This window comes from Papio anubis, chromosome 18, assembly GCF_008728515.1.
Source record: "Papio anubis isolate 15944 chromosome 18, Panubis1.0, whole genome shotgun sequence".
Classification (NCBI taxonomy): domain Eukaryota; kingdom Metazoa; phylum Chordata; class Mammalia; order Primates; family Cercopithecidae; genus Papio; species Papio anubis.
In genome coordinates this window covers 37,214,013-37,230,434 of record NC_044993.1, presented here as the reverse complement: position 1 = coordinate 37,230,434, position 16,422 = coordinate 37,214,013, and the positions used below count along the sequence as shown (strand labels likewise).

At 42.8% G+C, this 16,422-nt stretch overlaps 1 long non-coding RNA gene across 1 annotated transcript; it reads left to right on the top strand.

Annotated features, from left to right (window-relative positions):
- The first annotated feature begins 10,522 nt into the window (after positions 1-10,522).
- LOC108583480 lies at positions 10,523-16,109 on the top strand. The gene is made up of 3 exons (XR_001898195.3): positions 10,523-10,652; positions 14,211-14,365; positions 14,811-16,109. It is a non-coding gene; the product is annotated as an uncharacterized LOC108583480 (long non-coding RNA).
- The last annotated feature ends 313 nt before the right edge of the window (positions 16,110-16,422 follow it).

Below are 16,422 nucleotides of genomic sequence, written 5' to 3'. Positions count from 1 at the left end.
AAGGAAGACATTCAATGATTTGCAGCAGTATCATACTGATCAATTGATCAGCAGTATCCCCATAACCAAGATTTTATTATTTGGAACCTGGAGTTCCGGGTGGAGCCAAATACATGAAGAAAATTTGCAAAATCCTGCTCTGCAATGGCTTTCACTGTCATAGCCTTTGCCAGGGCCCAGCCCTTTGGACACACTGGTGACTTCAAACTGATGCCTCTGCAAACATTGTTGGTAAATAGAAACGGGCTTGCTCATAATGCACGTTTTCCCCCTGATGAATAGCATCTCTCACCCAGAGAGATGGCCTCTTGTGTTTCGTGGAAAAGAGTGAAAGGTCTTTCCCCCATGTCTTCCCCAAACATTTTTGCCTGGAGTCTCAGGGCACAGTGGTGTTTATTTTGTATTATTATTATTTTTTGCAGTAATGTTTTTCAGCTTTTTAAAATCAGGGGTACATGTGCAAGTTTGTTATACAAAGGTATGCTGTATGATACTGAAGTTTGGTATATGAATGAATCCATAACCCACGTAGTGAGGAAAGTACCCAATAGGTAGTTTTTCAGCCTTTTCCCCCTTCCTTCTCTCCCCATCTATCCTCAGTGTCTTTCGTTCCCATCTTTATGTTCATGTGTTCCCAGTGTTTAGCTCTCACTTATAAGTGAGAATATACAATATTTGGTTTTCTGTTTCTGCATCAATTTGCTTAGGAAAATGGCCTCCAGCTGCATTCATGTTGCTGCAAACAATATGATTTTGTTCTTTTCTATGGCTGTATAGTATTCCATGGTGCATATGTACCACATTTTCCTTATCCAATCCACTGTCGATGGGCACCTGGGTTGATTCCATGCCTTTGCTATTGGGAATACTGTCGTGATGAACATGAAGTGCAGGTGTTTTTGGGTACACGATTTATTTTTCTTTGGGTATATTTAAACCTGGCTTCTGTATTATATGCCTTTGAAGGTAACCTACACTCACTAAACCCATATTTCAGGAAAAAGCTGATTTGCCTTTTATAACCCGTTTGCCCCCTTTCTACACTGAATCTCTTTCCCATGTTTCCTGCCAGAATCAATGCCCAAATGTAAAAATCAATCTGAGTCTAGAAACTTCTTTGAGATTGGTGTGTCCCCAGTAACCCGTTAGGGGCTGAGGAGAATGCAAAAGAAGTAAGAAACAGCCAAGTGCAGTGGCTCACACCTGTAATCCCAACACTTTGGGAGGCTGAGGTGGGAGGATCATTTGAGCTCAGGAGTTCAAGACCAGTCTGGGCAATATAGCAAGACCCCATCTCTCAAAAAAAAAATTAACTGGGCATAGTAGTGTGCACCTGTCATCCAAATTGTGTGGGAGGATGATGGTGGGAGGATTGCTTGAGCCCAGAATCCAAGGCAACAATGAGCTGTGATTGACCCTACTCAGAGGCTTACAGCAACACAACTTTATTCTCCTACAACTCTGGAGCCTGGAAGTCCAAAATGGGTCTCACTGGGCTGAAAGCAAGGTGTCATCCAAGCTGCATTTCCCAGTCTTTTCTAATTTCCATGACGCCCACATCCCTTGGCTTGTGGCCTAATTCTTCCATCTTCAAAGCCAACAATCTCAGTCTTATAGCACCTTCCTGTAGTGCCATCTCTCTGGTTCTCTTCTGTCTCACTTTTCCCTTTCTAAAGATCCTCATGATTACATTGGGCCCACCCAGATAATTCAGGATAATCTCCCTGTTTTAAGGTTAACTGATTAGCATCCTTAATGCCATCTGCATGTTTAATTCCCCTTTCTTTGTTATGTAACATAACATATTCCCAAATTCCAGGGATTAGGATATGGACATCTTTGTAGGGAAGGTATTATTCTGCATACCACACTTGTAAGTTTTTTAACTTCCCTGTAAGGTAGGTATTATCCTGATTTTACAGAAGAGAAAACTCAAGGTCAAAGAATTAGTCTTACCAGGGAGTATACAGCTAAATAAATGGTGTAGATGAAAATTTCCAAAGAATTCCAAAGAATTCCACAGTATTTCCTACCTAGATCACAGTTCTTCTCTCACTTGTTTACTCAACAGATAGTCTTTATTAAGCACCTACTATGTGCATTTCTGAGAAACATGCATATTTGAGGGCAGAGCTGAAAGAAAAACAAGGCAATGTCCCTGAAAGAAAGACAGGATGGTGTATAATTAGATTAGGAGTTGTACCATTCCTAGAAAAAGGAAACTCAGTATGAGCTAAGGTTATCCAGGAAGGCTTCTAGGATGTAGTGCTGGGCCCACATTAAAAGAAGGGTATAGAAAAATGGCTCTTTCCTTCCAGGTTCTTTGGTATGTGAATATCGGGGAAGAGGTACCCTCAGCTCTTGTCCTCAGATTTATGGGGAGCCCATCCCAGGGCAGGAAGACTTCATTCTTTCCAATCCTGGAGTTCAGAGTTGTTGTTGCAACTTCCACAGAGGCCTCAGCAAATTGCAACCAAGGTCATTTCCCCTTGGATTTAGAGTGGAGTTGGATGCTGTGTTCTGTCAATCCAGGGTGCTAGATGCAATGGCTGATAGAGCCAAAGCTCTCTATTATGTTGCATGAGACCTGCATTTCCCATGAGAAGCACAAGGCCGAAGCCTCCTTTACTTTTTATTTTCTTTCTTCCCCTTCCTTTCTGTCATCTTTTCTTTTCCTTTTCTTTCCTTTCCTTTATTTCTTTCCTTTTCTTTTTTGACTTCTTTCTCAAAAAAGGAACTGGGGGCCATAGGATAGGCGTTGTATGTCCTGAGGACTCTCTTGGGCACCTCAGACATATGAATGCGGCCTATGGTTCTTCGTGGGCATCCGTCTGTGGATCACATGAGCTCCTTCTGAGTTGGGTCCCAGTTAGGCCTTTGGTCTGGTGAGGCCTCTGGCCCCTTAGTCCCAGTGTGCAGTAGCAGAAGGTAAGACTGCACTACCCTGCTGGCCACAGTCCTCTCCAGGTCTGGCAGAGGGGGAGTTGTTCAGGGGACACATCTTTTTGTCCTGAATCACAAAGAGGAGCTCTGCATCTGGATCAAGGCACGGGTGCAGGAGAAAGAAGTGATGGGGTATAGGGGAAGGGCCTTTGCAATGGCATTTTCTAAGCCCTGAGAATCCTCTCTCCATGAATTATGGAAGAAAGGTGGCATACAAACATCATGTTTTCAGGACAATGGGTAAGCCTAAAAAGAGGCCCAAATAACCTGAAAGAAGAAAACCAGGTGAGAGAGGTCTAGAGTGAGAGAGGGAGGGAAGGGAAAGAACCTAGAGAAATGGCAGATAGCAGGGGTGGACTAGAGCAATGAGCCACAGGAAGGGAGGGAAGGATTCAGCAGAATCTACATAATTTTTAGATAGGAGAAGTCTAGGGAAAGCAGTCTGGCAGGAAGGAGGGTTTGAAGATGGCCTTCAGAGTGCGTAAGGCTATTCTTGCATTGCTATAAAGAAGTATCTGAGTCTGGGTAACTTATAAAGAAAAGAGGGTTAATTGGCTTATGGTTCTGAAGACTGTGCAAGCATGTGACAGTAATTGGTTCAGCTTCTAGGGAGGCCTCAGGGAGCTTTTACTCATGATGGAAGGGGAAGTGGGTGAAGGCATGTTACATGGCAAAGGCAGAAGCGAGAGAGAAAGTTGGGTGGGTGGGGGGATGCCATAGTTTACAACAAGCAGCTCTCGAGAGAACTTACTCACTATTGCAAGGACAGCACCAAGCCATGAGGGGTCTGCCCCCCCAACCCGAATGCCTTCCACCAGCCCACTTGCAATATTGGGGATTACAATTCAACATGAGATTTGGGTAGGAACAAATATCCAAACTATGCTACAAAGCTGTATGCAAAGACTAAGAGGTGATCAATTACCACCTCAAACAATGGTGGAGCAATAAAGATTATGGGAATACAATGGCATCTTTGGGGCCAACACTGGGTCTATTAAACTGGAGTAAAGATGAAGAATGGATTGCAGTAGGCCTTGCAGTGTAAGCTGAGATGGTAAGACTGGGGCCACACTAGCAACCAGACCAACTTCAGAGAAACTGCTAGGGTTCAGAGTGGTAGGGGAACATGTGAATAAAGGGAGAAAACTCAGGGGTGGCTGTGGGGGCCTATTTGTTCTCTGGCAATCTTGTTAATTATTTCAGTGCCTGTAGTTCTAGACAGCGGGAAGTGCGAATCTCACTGTTGCACTGTATAAAACACAGTTGCCAAAATCTGCTTGAAGACTAGGGGATGTCTGTACCCTGGGGAGGAAAGGGGCCACTTAGAGTGTGTGAAGATCTCAGGGAAAGGCTAGCAAGGAACAAAACGGATTTGGAAGTGAAGGCTGAGGCAGATTGTTGTTGTTCCTAAAGCATGAAGAAAAATCCTTTGCTCTAAAGCAGTTTCCCAAATTCTGGCTGATCACATTTCACCTTCACGGGTTAGACCACATCCCTGTCCTATACACCATGTGCATATTTCTGTACTATTCGTGATCACCTCTCTGTGTTATTTGGTTAGTTATTTTTAATTGACTTTTTGTAGTCAAATTTATTTGAAAGAAAGATGTGTATCACTTATAACTAGAAAATGAGTACCCCCCTAAAGAGAAGCTAAGCACAAAATAAATAAACTGGAAATGAAACAATGTGATTAAATGATATGTGCTTATGATTTTCACTGAAAGCTTTCCTCCTGAGATCAGATGTCTGTTTGTGGAAGAGGAATTTATTAAGAGTGGTATAGAATTATGTAAGACAAAACAGCTCTAAACAGAAACTTTCTCCATGGGGCAATTAAGAAGATTGAAAGCAAATTGAGACAGAAGTAACATCTTCGCCATCAGATTCAACGTTGCACCTGCTGTGGCGTCTAAAACCATCTCCCAAACACCAGTGGTAGCGTCCAGTATTGGGGAAGATGCTGCTGACAGGTGGTGTCCTAGCATAGTTTCCTGGAGAATGGCCTGAGGCAAAGCTTATGGGCTGGGGCTTTACTGGAGCACAAAACACCAGGACATCAAGAGTGAGGAAAAAGAGATAAGCATCAGGGAGGAAAGAAGAAAAAAAATACAAGAAGGTGCTTTACTGAGCTGGCCACAGCCTTGCAAGAAACACAACCCATTGCTTGGTCAAGCAGGACATCTCTCAAGAAACTATGGAACCCCTGCAACTTGCAACTTGTCTGTGGGAAGAAGGAAGAGGGAGGGGTTTATTTGCAGACTTTTTCCCATCTCTTTTCTCTCATTGGATAGTTTGCTTCACAAAGTGTTTACTCCTCCACACTTCTGACATGCATTCCACTCTCTGTATTCCGTGGGTCCAAACTGGTTAGACTGAGCACTGGGGGTAGAGCAAAGACAAGGACAATGGAGGTCATGCTGAAATGCAGCTTCACCCCCAGGGGAGGTGGAGGCAGCCAACTGTGTTAGGAGATGGGGTGATGGTGGTGGAGACTGAGGCACCTCCATATCCTCTACTGTACACTAACAGGCTCAGTAAGTAATGTGGGAAACCCCATCCCATGCTGAAGCTTTCTGTATCTGAGCCGTTCTATCACCTCCGTTCCTTCTTTTGTAGAGTGAGAGACAGGACAGGTAATGCAGGATTTCCATCCTGTGGATCTGTGGATCTAGGAAGCAGGCAGAAGCAGGAGCGAGCGAATCTAACAAGACATGTCCACTCGTTCCTGCACCAGTGTTGACGAAGGTCTACAACTTACTGAGTTGAAATGAAAATTTATGGCAAGAGGAAACGGGGAGATATATAATTAGCCACAAACTGTGATTTGGGAAAAGAACAACATACTTGCTTTGCCACAACTTTCTGAAACTGGGAATCAGGGAACAAATTCAGAGCTGGAAGGTGATGCTAAAATCACCTCCTCTAACTCCTTCATTTTATGGTAGGAGAAACTGAGTCCCTGAAAAATAAAGATCTGTGCACACAATCACAGGCATAGCTGAGACATGAACCCAGTTCTACCAACCTGAAAGTCAGCACACACACCACTCAGGCACACTGCAGCCACAGGAATAATGACCTTCTCCATCGCACCATGAAATGGCATGGCACTTACCAGAATTACATCTCCAGCTTACTACTTTGCTTAATAATGTATTTAAGTGGAGTTACCATTAAAAGTCCATGATATAGAAGCAAGAAATTAGAAGATGGGGTAATGGTGGTGGTGGCTGAGACAACTTCATCACTCTGACTTACTCTGTTTACTCCGTTCCTAGCCTACCATTCTATCCAATATACTGCACTGATTTAAATGATATGTATTTTCATATTATATATATATATATCACAGTGTATCTACAATGTGTGTACACATGCACACACTATTATAGTAATAGACATAGATGTAGATACATACACAAACACACATACACACATACACACGTGTTTTAAATTGTCAGAATGTTCCTGCTCATGGGCCAGTCTCTTTCACTCACCTCAACGACATTGGAAAAATCGCTCTTTGGGCAACATGGCATTATACTGTGTATTCTCCCTGGCAGGTTTACATTGGTTTTTTTTTTTTATTGGTTCGGTTTGGTTTTCCATTTCTTTAACTGACATTTTAAAATGTGCATTTATTTTTCTTTTTGTGAAATGCTCTTTTGTGGAAATGAAACTGTGTTTGCATAACAACTAAGATCTTTGTTTTAAAATTGTTGTTGTTCTAAGGAAGTTTTGTCTCTGGGGAAAAGAATAAATTCATGAAACAAGCCCAAATAGAGAGCTGAATGGGGGAGCGGAGTTAAAGGGGAGCTGTGTGGAGAGGAAAATGAAGAAGAGTTTGTTTTACTTTAAGATATTACAAATACGCAGCAGTCTTTTCCGTTAGAGTGGGGAATGGGATTTCATTCTGGTTCCAGTGCCGGTATGGAACTTTCTGTTTTGCTCTGCTCAAGGAAGCAACAAGATGTCAAAATGCTGCGGATACAGGGTTGTGTAGTAAAAGGGGAACTTTCTGAGGTGTCAAAAGAGCTAAATGCTAGCCCTCACCAACCCTAATCCTCAAATTTTCAGGTGCAAAATTGGGAATAACAATACCTTTCCAGTCTCACTGGGAACTTTTGCATCAGAATCCCGTTGAAGGGGGGAAATATATATTGGCAAAACCAGAAAAATTCTCTCTCCTGGAATTACCTGTGCTCAAATTGGGGAAGTCCATTACCTTCCCAAACTCCACAGTGGACCTTTATCCATTGGAGGTTCTGTCAATCCATCTCCATCTCCCATTTCCTCTGCTGCAGCAAAGGTTAGTCTCCATCCTCCAAAGGTTCCTGCTTCCCATTCCATGATGCAGAGAATTACTAGGAAACAGCTGTCCCAAGAGGAGTTGTATTTCTCACTTCCTTGGCAATTCAAGAGGGATCATGTGAGTTCTAGCCAATGGAATGTGAACAGAAGTGATACCCACCACTTCCAGATGTAACGCATTAAAAAGAGGCAGAAATGCTGGGTGCAATGGCTCATGCCTGTAATCCCAGCGCTTTAGGAGGCCAAGGTGAGAGGGTCACTTGAGCCAGAAGTTTAAGACCAGCCTAGGCAATATACAGAGACCCCATCTCTACAAAAAATTAAAAAAAAAAAAAAAAAAAAAAAAAACAATTAGCCAGGCATGATGCCATGCACCTTGCTTATGTCTCAGCTATTCGGGAGACCAAGGCAGGAGGATCACTTGACCCAGGCTTTCAAGGTTTCAGTGAGCTACGACTGTGCCACTGTACTCCAGCCTGAGCAACAGAACAAGGCCTTGTCTCTAGAAACAAAAACAAAAAACTCTTTACCCCAGGAATATAGAAGACCTATAGTGTAAGTTTGGGAGCTACATGTTAAGATGCAGAGGTATCAGACAAAAGAACCTAGATCCCTGAATTACCCCTTGAAAGTAAACCTTCTAATTAGAAACAACCAAAATGGACTATTATGTAAGTTGGAAATAAACTTGTGCTGTGTTAAGCCAATACAGAAAATTGAGGTTATTGTCTAGTATAGCAGCTGACATTCCTTTCATTAATATCACTTTTGAGAGGTTCCATGATTTCCTTTTGGGAAATTACCTTGCCCATTGTATGTCACCTGGATGGGATAGCAAATAAGGTGCTCATTTCCCATGATGGAGGCCAAAAAGACCCTATCTTTCCTCTCCCCACCTCAGCACAGCCAGGGAGCCACCAGGGAACATGACTTAAACTCAACCAATCTCATGATCTGTCAGGAGAGAGTGAAACCAGGAGAGAGGTATTTTCGTGGGTGGAGGTGGTAGTAGTTTCTGGCCACTGTGTTCTACAAGATACTTTCTGTAATTCCTACTTTCCAGCCCTTCAGAGTTGTCCTGGTTCCTGTCCATTTCTAATCAAGCTCAAAGCTCTCAACAATTCTGTGAGCTTCTGATATCCTTCCAATAAATTTTCTCTTCTTAAGTTAGTTGGACTTAGTTTCTTTTGCCTATGATTAGGATGTTCTAGTTAATACTAGACCCTCAAAAGAGCAAACACCAAAAATAAAATTTAAAAGAGCCCATGTTCCAATAGGTAACTTCAAGATTGAGTTTGGTAAACAATGTTCATGGCAAACCTAGATCTCTCAAAATATAAATATGCTTTACCTAGATGTTCGCTTGAGTTTTGCAGGAGTATGGTGCGGGATAGGGAAATTAAGAAAGAATTAATGGTGTGGTTTTCCATAAGTTGCAAGAAATAGAAAGACAGTGTAGTCAAGTCAGAGAAACTGTGATTGATTTATTACATTAGGGTTCATTAAAAGTGTTCTATTGCCTTTTAAAAACCATCTAGTCATTAAAAAATCTTTGCGAATACGGTTTCCAACATCATTATAAGGGATTCTTGACAGCTCTTCATTTTTAATGGCGCTGTTATAAACAGACTCCATAATGGTTCTGCTTAGTGGGAGGCTGGTCTAGAGGCCAGTAACTGAAGGAGTCCGGGCTTACGTGGTGGCCCTGTGCAAAAATTGAGTCTGAAGCTAATTTGTGCAGAGTAATTGAAGAACTTCAGTTTTGCGGTGCAATGCTGAAGGAACTTTATAAAAGGGGCTAGAATACCAAACAGGGCTCTAAAATGTGTTTTCTCCTGTAAATCTGAAAGAAAAGAACAAACAACTGAAGTGTCAGATTGTTCTTAAACGTCCAACAGGAAGAAATGGGACTTATATGCAATTCAGATTGGAAGGGAAAGACTGTGCCTCAGGCCAACTGAAGGGAAAATGCTAGTTTTCTAATTTGTAGCAAATGGAGATGAGCTCTCAGCTGGTTTGGCCAGGGTTCCCAAGAGATCAGGCAGCAGGAGGTGGGAGGGAGGCTGCACTTGGGCCACTGCTGCTTCCCTCTCCTCTGCCCACTACCCACCCTAGGGAAAGTATGAGAAATACAACCTGCATCCTCAGGATATGGAAATGCCCATTGCACCCGAGAAATGAATGCAGACTCCAATCACTTGCACCCAATTCAATTCCACAAATGTTTACTGAGCACTTACTATGTCCCTGGCACCATGTCAGACATTGTGGGGATATGGAGATGTGTGTCGTCAGAACTAGTTTGACCAGTTTGACCAGTCAAGACCAAAGGGAAACTTGAGCATGGCTGGTAACAGAAGTGCTGAAGGGATTAGGGAAGATGTCTATTATTTGTACCTGCCCAGCATCCCCTTTTCTGGAAACAAAAACCTTACTTTCTTTAGATGAAATGCCTTTCCACTCAGATGAGGCTGACTCCTACACCACCCTACTTCATGCTCTGGCTGCAGAGCTGGGCACATGTTCCAGGTCTGAACAATCAGAACATCTCCACTCTCCTGGCCCTAGTGGTCAGCTCAGGCATGGACACTTGACCCAAGCCAGGACAATGAAACTCAACTCCAGCACTTTGGCTGGAACTATTGAAGTTCCTATGGAAGAGGCGTTGAGTTTTCACTGGGGTTATGCAGCCAATGGATGCAAAGTTGGAGTTTCTGGTAGGTGTGTTGTTCCTACATGAGGAGCTTTTGTTTGAAAATAAAAACAATACAGGAGAGCAGAGTTAAAAGATGGACAAATACAGTTACCTGATGACATCGTTGAACATCTGCTTCCATCTCTGCCTGAAGCCTTTTTACCTTGGATATTTTTAAAAAGTGGGCCACTTGCCACTGAAAAGAGCCCTGATTGTTACTAGAACAGTAGCATTGTGTGGAAAGAATTAAGTCCGATCTCCAGGAATCAGGCATGGCTATTGAGCAGGTGCCATCTGAACTGGCTGAAGGGCAATTTATGAAACCCCACATGCCTTTCATATCCTCAATTCTGTGCCCAGCCATTCTGGTCACAGTCATTCTGGGAAGTACTTTGCCTTGCTTTGTGTCACATGGTCCTGTGTACTGGTTGGTCACTTGCCTCATTTGCTCTTCAATCCTTTGCCCGCCCTGGCCTTGCCCTCTTCTGTATCCCAGGGGACTGGCCCCTGTCAATTATGATGCCCAGGCTCCATAGCAACAGGCTTTTGGTAGGAGCCCCAACAGGAGGTTAAAGAGTGGGACAAGGGGTAGAGCTAAACTATTGATATGCCCCTATCTCTCTTTGGCAGTGGCTACATCATCTCTTGGATTCCAGCTCCCACCAGGCAGTCCCTACCATGACTCCAGCTCTCACAGGTGACTCTAGTTCCTGGACACTTGTAACACCTCCTGCTCTCTTTGTCCCTCCAGTCCTATGAGCGGTAATGCCTCCTTGCCATTGCTAAATCTGGGTTGCCTCACCATCTCCTGTTTGCTCTTTGCACTCTTCTAATTGTCCAAGGTGTTCCAACTAGAGCAAGTCCATCTTAAATAGGGGCTGGGTAAAATAAAGCTAAGATCTACCGGGCTGCATTCCCAGGAGGTTACACATTCTAAGTCACAGAATGATACAGGAGGTTGGCACAAAATAGAAATCATAAAGAACTTTCTGATCAAACAGTTTGCAGAAAAGAAGCCGTTCAAAACCCACCGAAACCAAGATGGCAATGAGACTGACCTCTGGTCATCCTTAATGCTCATTACACATTAATTATAATGCATTAGCATGTTAAAGACACTCCCACCAGCCATGACAGTTTACACTGCCATGGCAACATCAGGAAGTTACCCTGTATGGTCTAAAAAGGGGAAGAACCCTCAGTTCTGGGAAGTGCCCATCCCTTTCCCAGAAAACTCATGAATAATCCACCCTTTGTTTGACATATCATCAAGAAATAACCATAAAAATGGCCAACCAGCATCTCAGTCTGCTGCTGTGCCTATGGAGTAGCCATTCTTTTATTCCTTTACTTTTTTAAATAAACTTGCTTTCACTTTACTCTATGGACTCGCGCCAAATTCTTTCTCACCTGAGATCCAACAACCCTCAGTTGGAGTCGGGATTGGGACCCCTTTCCGGTAACACAGCTTTTTAAAAACTGATTCTCTGTATTAATTCCCCTCTATTTAATTATCTGGTATGGATTTTCTTCCCATTCTCTATTGCCATATAACAAACCACCCTAAACGTAGTGGCTTTAAACAACAATGATCATTTTAATATCTCTCACGGATTCTGTGGGTCAGAATGAGGGAAATGAAAAAAGTAAGATAACTACCATAAAAAAGACAACCTAAAAATAAATGCAAAATAATATTATTCCAGTCTAGCAAGATAATGTTGATTGCTGAAGGCTCTTAACCTAAGCCCTATCCTCTCTTTGTTGAAATAGGAAATTAGCAAGTCTTAGGTGTTAAAGACAAGCACCAAACTGAGATAATCAAAAGGACTGAAAGGGAATTTCTTTCTCAGAATGGATATCGATGATAACGTTTTAAAAGGCTGCAGCTATGCACCGTGTAAAAATCATCTCTCCTGCTGCCTAAATATCAGCTTGTGCACCCCAGGGGTACACATTCCAGATTTGGGGAAGCAGTTTGGTTCAAGGCAAGTTTGCTTGCAGAGAACAGAGGCCCAATTAAGCTAGATGAAATTAAAGGGGCTTTATCTTGAGAAAGCACAGCCAACTCTCTCCCCAACCCCTTTGTTCAGAAAAGCATCTCTGCTCCACCTGCAAGCTTGGACTGTTATCCCTCACATCTAAATGACCTGCTAAGTCTAGTGACACCTGATAGAGATTCAGTCATTTAATACTGAATGTGGGGAAAGAAAATCCGATTGGCCCAGGGTGGGTGAGAAATCCAGCCCTGACTCAGTTGACCATAGCCCTAGTAGGGGTGTGACCCCTGGGGGTAAGCATCCCTAAGATTGAGACAAGCCTTAGAGGGAGTCTTCAGTGGCCTATCAGTCACTGTGGAAATCAGGAAATTAGTTCTGTCCAGAGTATTCTGAGAAGGCGCTGGCTATATGGGGAGAGCCCGAGGCAATGCAGCAGCTGTGGGTCTCTGAATTATGTTTGGCTAAAGCTTCTAGTCCCTGCCCAGAGGCCACTTGTGTCTTTTAATCAGCGGTAGATGAATTATCGTTTTGCATGTGGTTGCTCACTTCTGGATAAACATGCCAATAAGAATGCAAATGCTCTCATCTTCTACTACTCGAACCTTACTTTTAAGTAAATTTGCTAATTTGTGTCTGTTCCCTGTTCATCAGGTTATTCTTACATCACTGTCTTATATCCCCAGGAGCAAAAAGTAATAATGACTTACCTACTCTGTGCCCTGTATTGACTCATCAGACTGTTCAGTTCTAGGATCACAGCCTAGGGTGCCTGGGGAGAAGTAATTAGGCTGATTTTAGCTAACACTCCTCTTTTCTGTTTTTAGTGATACCATAGATGTTTAAATAACTAAAATGGCAAGCCCTTCTCCTAACTCCTAAATTCCTGTTTATGTTTGCCTAACAGTCACGCCATTTGGTTCTTTTCAAACACATCATGATATCTTCATCTTTCCTTCATAATTAGTTAGAAAATTCATCCCCAACCTGCCACCCTAATACCGGTCATTTGAGAACCCAGGTCAGGGACTGCAAATAGCATTTTACATGCCAGTTCTTATCAGTGGCAGAGGCTGCATGGAGTGTTGTGTTGAAAAAGACTCTAAAGTTGAGCCGGAGAGGTTGAGCTCAAGCAAGTTGAGGCAGAAAAGAGTGCTAAGATCGATTGATGATGTCTCCCACAGGTAGAAAGGACGCATGGACTTCTATATGGGAATGTCTCTCTCCCAGAGCCAAGACACACTAGTTCAGATATAGATGTAGCTACTTGGGGCATTTGAACAACATTTAAAGATCTCATTAGGTCCTCATGACACCTCAGTGAAGTAGGTGGGACTGAAATGATTATGACCATTCGATAGACAGGGAAGACTGAGACATGGAGGCCCCCTAAAAAGAAAAGTCACTGAAGCAGAATTCCTGTGCATTTGATGCCTCCTGAGAAGGAAGACCACACAAATATGGGGAAAGACCCAATGCTGAGCATTTCATGATGTTCTATTACCGTCCTATTCCATGATGAGATCTTGAATTAATCAATTAAATAATTTAATTAATATTCCAGCAATAATTCTGGTGGCTTTGCTAGTTGCTCCACCTCCTCCTTCACACATGAACTCTTTGCTGTACCTCATCTCACACTCCTACTTGCAACATACCTGGAAAATATTCTCTGAGCCTCAACCTCATATAAGTTGGAGGCATGGGTCATAGCCTCAGTCTTTTGCATCTGACAGTAACTGTGCATGTAGTGGTCCTTAATAAGTGCCTACTCAAAGTCAGCACTATCAACCCAGGGATTATTCCATGCAAAATTGTGAAGTAAGTGGATCACTGGAGGCCCCCACTTTCATTCCTAGGATCTTTTATCAATGGAGAAAGTACCTAATCAACTCCTTCCCAATCGTACCAGGGTTTACCATTTTCTGAGCCATCCCTCCCAGAGGCTGTGACAATTTAAGATAACTACTGGGAGAGGAGGTCTTACATGGCTGTTTTCACCCCATCTGGCGGTCACACAAATCTGATAAAAGCTGTGGATTATGTTTTATCAAGATTCTGTTGGCTGTGGTGATAGGTACCAAGTGGAATTAGCTTTTGCCAAAAAGGGCTGTTTAGTGAATCAAATATGCAAATTTAGAAAGGGCATGGGTGGAGCTGGTCCAAGGGGTAACCCAATCAGTGGAGTGCTGTCAGCAATCTCTTATGTTCTCGCTCCCTGGCACTCATTCTCATCTCTGCTTTTTTCTGATTGACAGCTTACTTCCCTCCTATTACAGACGTGCTTTTCCACATGGCATAGAGGCATGGCTGAATCCTCACACCATCAACTAGAGTGGGAAGCATGTTCTTTCCTCCAAGTGGAGTTGGAAATGTCCCAGGGAAGGATTCTAACTGGCCCCGCTGGAGTCAGGTGCTCATCCCTCAGGTCAAGAACTGTGATCAGGATGGTGATGACTGGCTTAGCTATGCCCCCACGTCTTTGCTGGCTTTGTCATCAAAAGGGGGAATGACCTCTCTGAGAATTGTTGTAAGCTAGGTCATCACCCTCAAATCTACCTACAAAAGTGCACAGACACACATACGTGCAGTTATTTTTCATAAAATTCCAGGGAGTTTTTGGAGCCTCCAGGCTCATTCCAGGCCTGGAGATTAACCCTGTTTACACAAAGGATTTGAATTGCTAGCAGAAGAATTCCTAATAGTTGATAATTTGCAGAGGCAGAATCCCTTTCTATAGCCCCTCAAATCCCCTCCAGCTCCATTTCCCTAATCTGCCCCTTTTAGGCCTGTCTCAGATTTTCATCCCACGTCATTTTTTTCCTTTCCCCCTCACTCTCTGCTCCAATCCCCACTAGGATGATGGGAAGCCATTTCTGTGTAGGGAGACCCTGAAAGAACAAGATATCAATCAACTTTGAGCATCACCAGGATGGTGAAAACAATGGCACTGAATTGCAAATTGTGGAACTGCAGAAATAAAGTTCTGTTCACAAAAAAATGGGTGATGGGGTCTTTAAAAAAAAGTGTAGAGGAATATTTTCTCAACATTTTGTAAACAGGCATTTGAAAACTGCCCTAGAGCAAATTGGAAGTCAGTACAATGCCCAGGCGTTCACTTGTTAGACTTGGAAGAATGTGCACACACAAACGGCATTTTTTATACATACATATTTACACACAATATACATAAAGAATGACCTTCCCCCACTCCGCCCTTCCACTGCCTGCAATGGTAACATTTACTGCAGATTTTATTACAAAAGCCACAAAATGAAATTCTAATCAATAATAGTTTGCAGGATGCTGAAAAAAAAGGGGAATTGAATACATTCATAGGTAAAAGATGTTATTATCTCAGTTCAGTAACTATGAAAGAGAAATAGATGAAAAAATCTGGGTTTTATATTAAAAACCGGCACAGCTGTAGAGTTACATAATAAAGTATTGCCTGTATCCATGGAAATGGAGAGTAATTGATGCACCACAAGTTATTTTTATAAACCCAAACAAAAAAATTCAATCAGAAATGTCTTTCCCCGTTTTGGGGGCATTGTATATTTTGTATCTGTACATAATGCACACATTTAGAGTGTGAATGCACTCATTATTGATCAGCCGTGTTGAATAGGACATGCTGCTTTCCCTGAATATTCAAGATTAGAATCCTGTGGCCTAGCTCCCACTCCTTCTTGAAAGACTTCCTCTGAATAAATTGTGCAGTGCTTTAAAATTCAAGCAGTTCCAATCGCAGGGGAATAAAGGAGCCCCGTTCCTGGTTTTGGAGGTGTCAGAGAGGGCAAATTTGGAAAATGATTGTCCCACATAATGTATACATTTGAATTCCCTGACAACACCACCATCTCCCCCCTGCCCACCACACACACACACACACACACACACACATACACACACACACACACACATATACAGTGCCTAGCACAGTGCTATGCATGAAACAAGTCCTCCAAAACAGCCAGGATGTACGGCATATTGCAATTTCCCCAATTTGCTTGCAATAAGAATTACTGAAGACACCTGTTAAAAGCACAGATTCCTGGGCAGGGGTGGTGGTTCACGCTTGTAATCCTAGCACTTTGGGAGGCCAAGGTGGGAGGATCACTTGAGGCCAAGAGTTCAAGACCAGCCTGTGCAACATAGCGAGAACGAGAACCCCCTCATCTCTACAAAAAAAAAAAAAAAAAAAAAAAAAAAAAAAAAAAATTAATTAGCCAGACCTGCAGTCTCAGCTATTTGGAAAGCTAAGTAAGATGGGAAGATTGCTTGAGCCCAGGAGTTCAAGTCTGCAGTGAGCCATGATTGTGCTACGCACTCCAGCCTAGGTGGCATAGCAAGACTCTATTTCTAATAAAAAGAAAAAAAGGAAGGGATTCTAGAGCTCCACCCCAATCCCCTCTATTGGATTATCCTGGAGAAAGACATAGAAATCTGTAAAATCAATGCACCTTC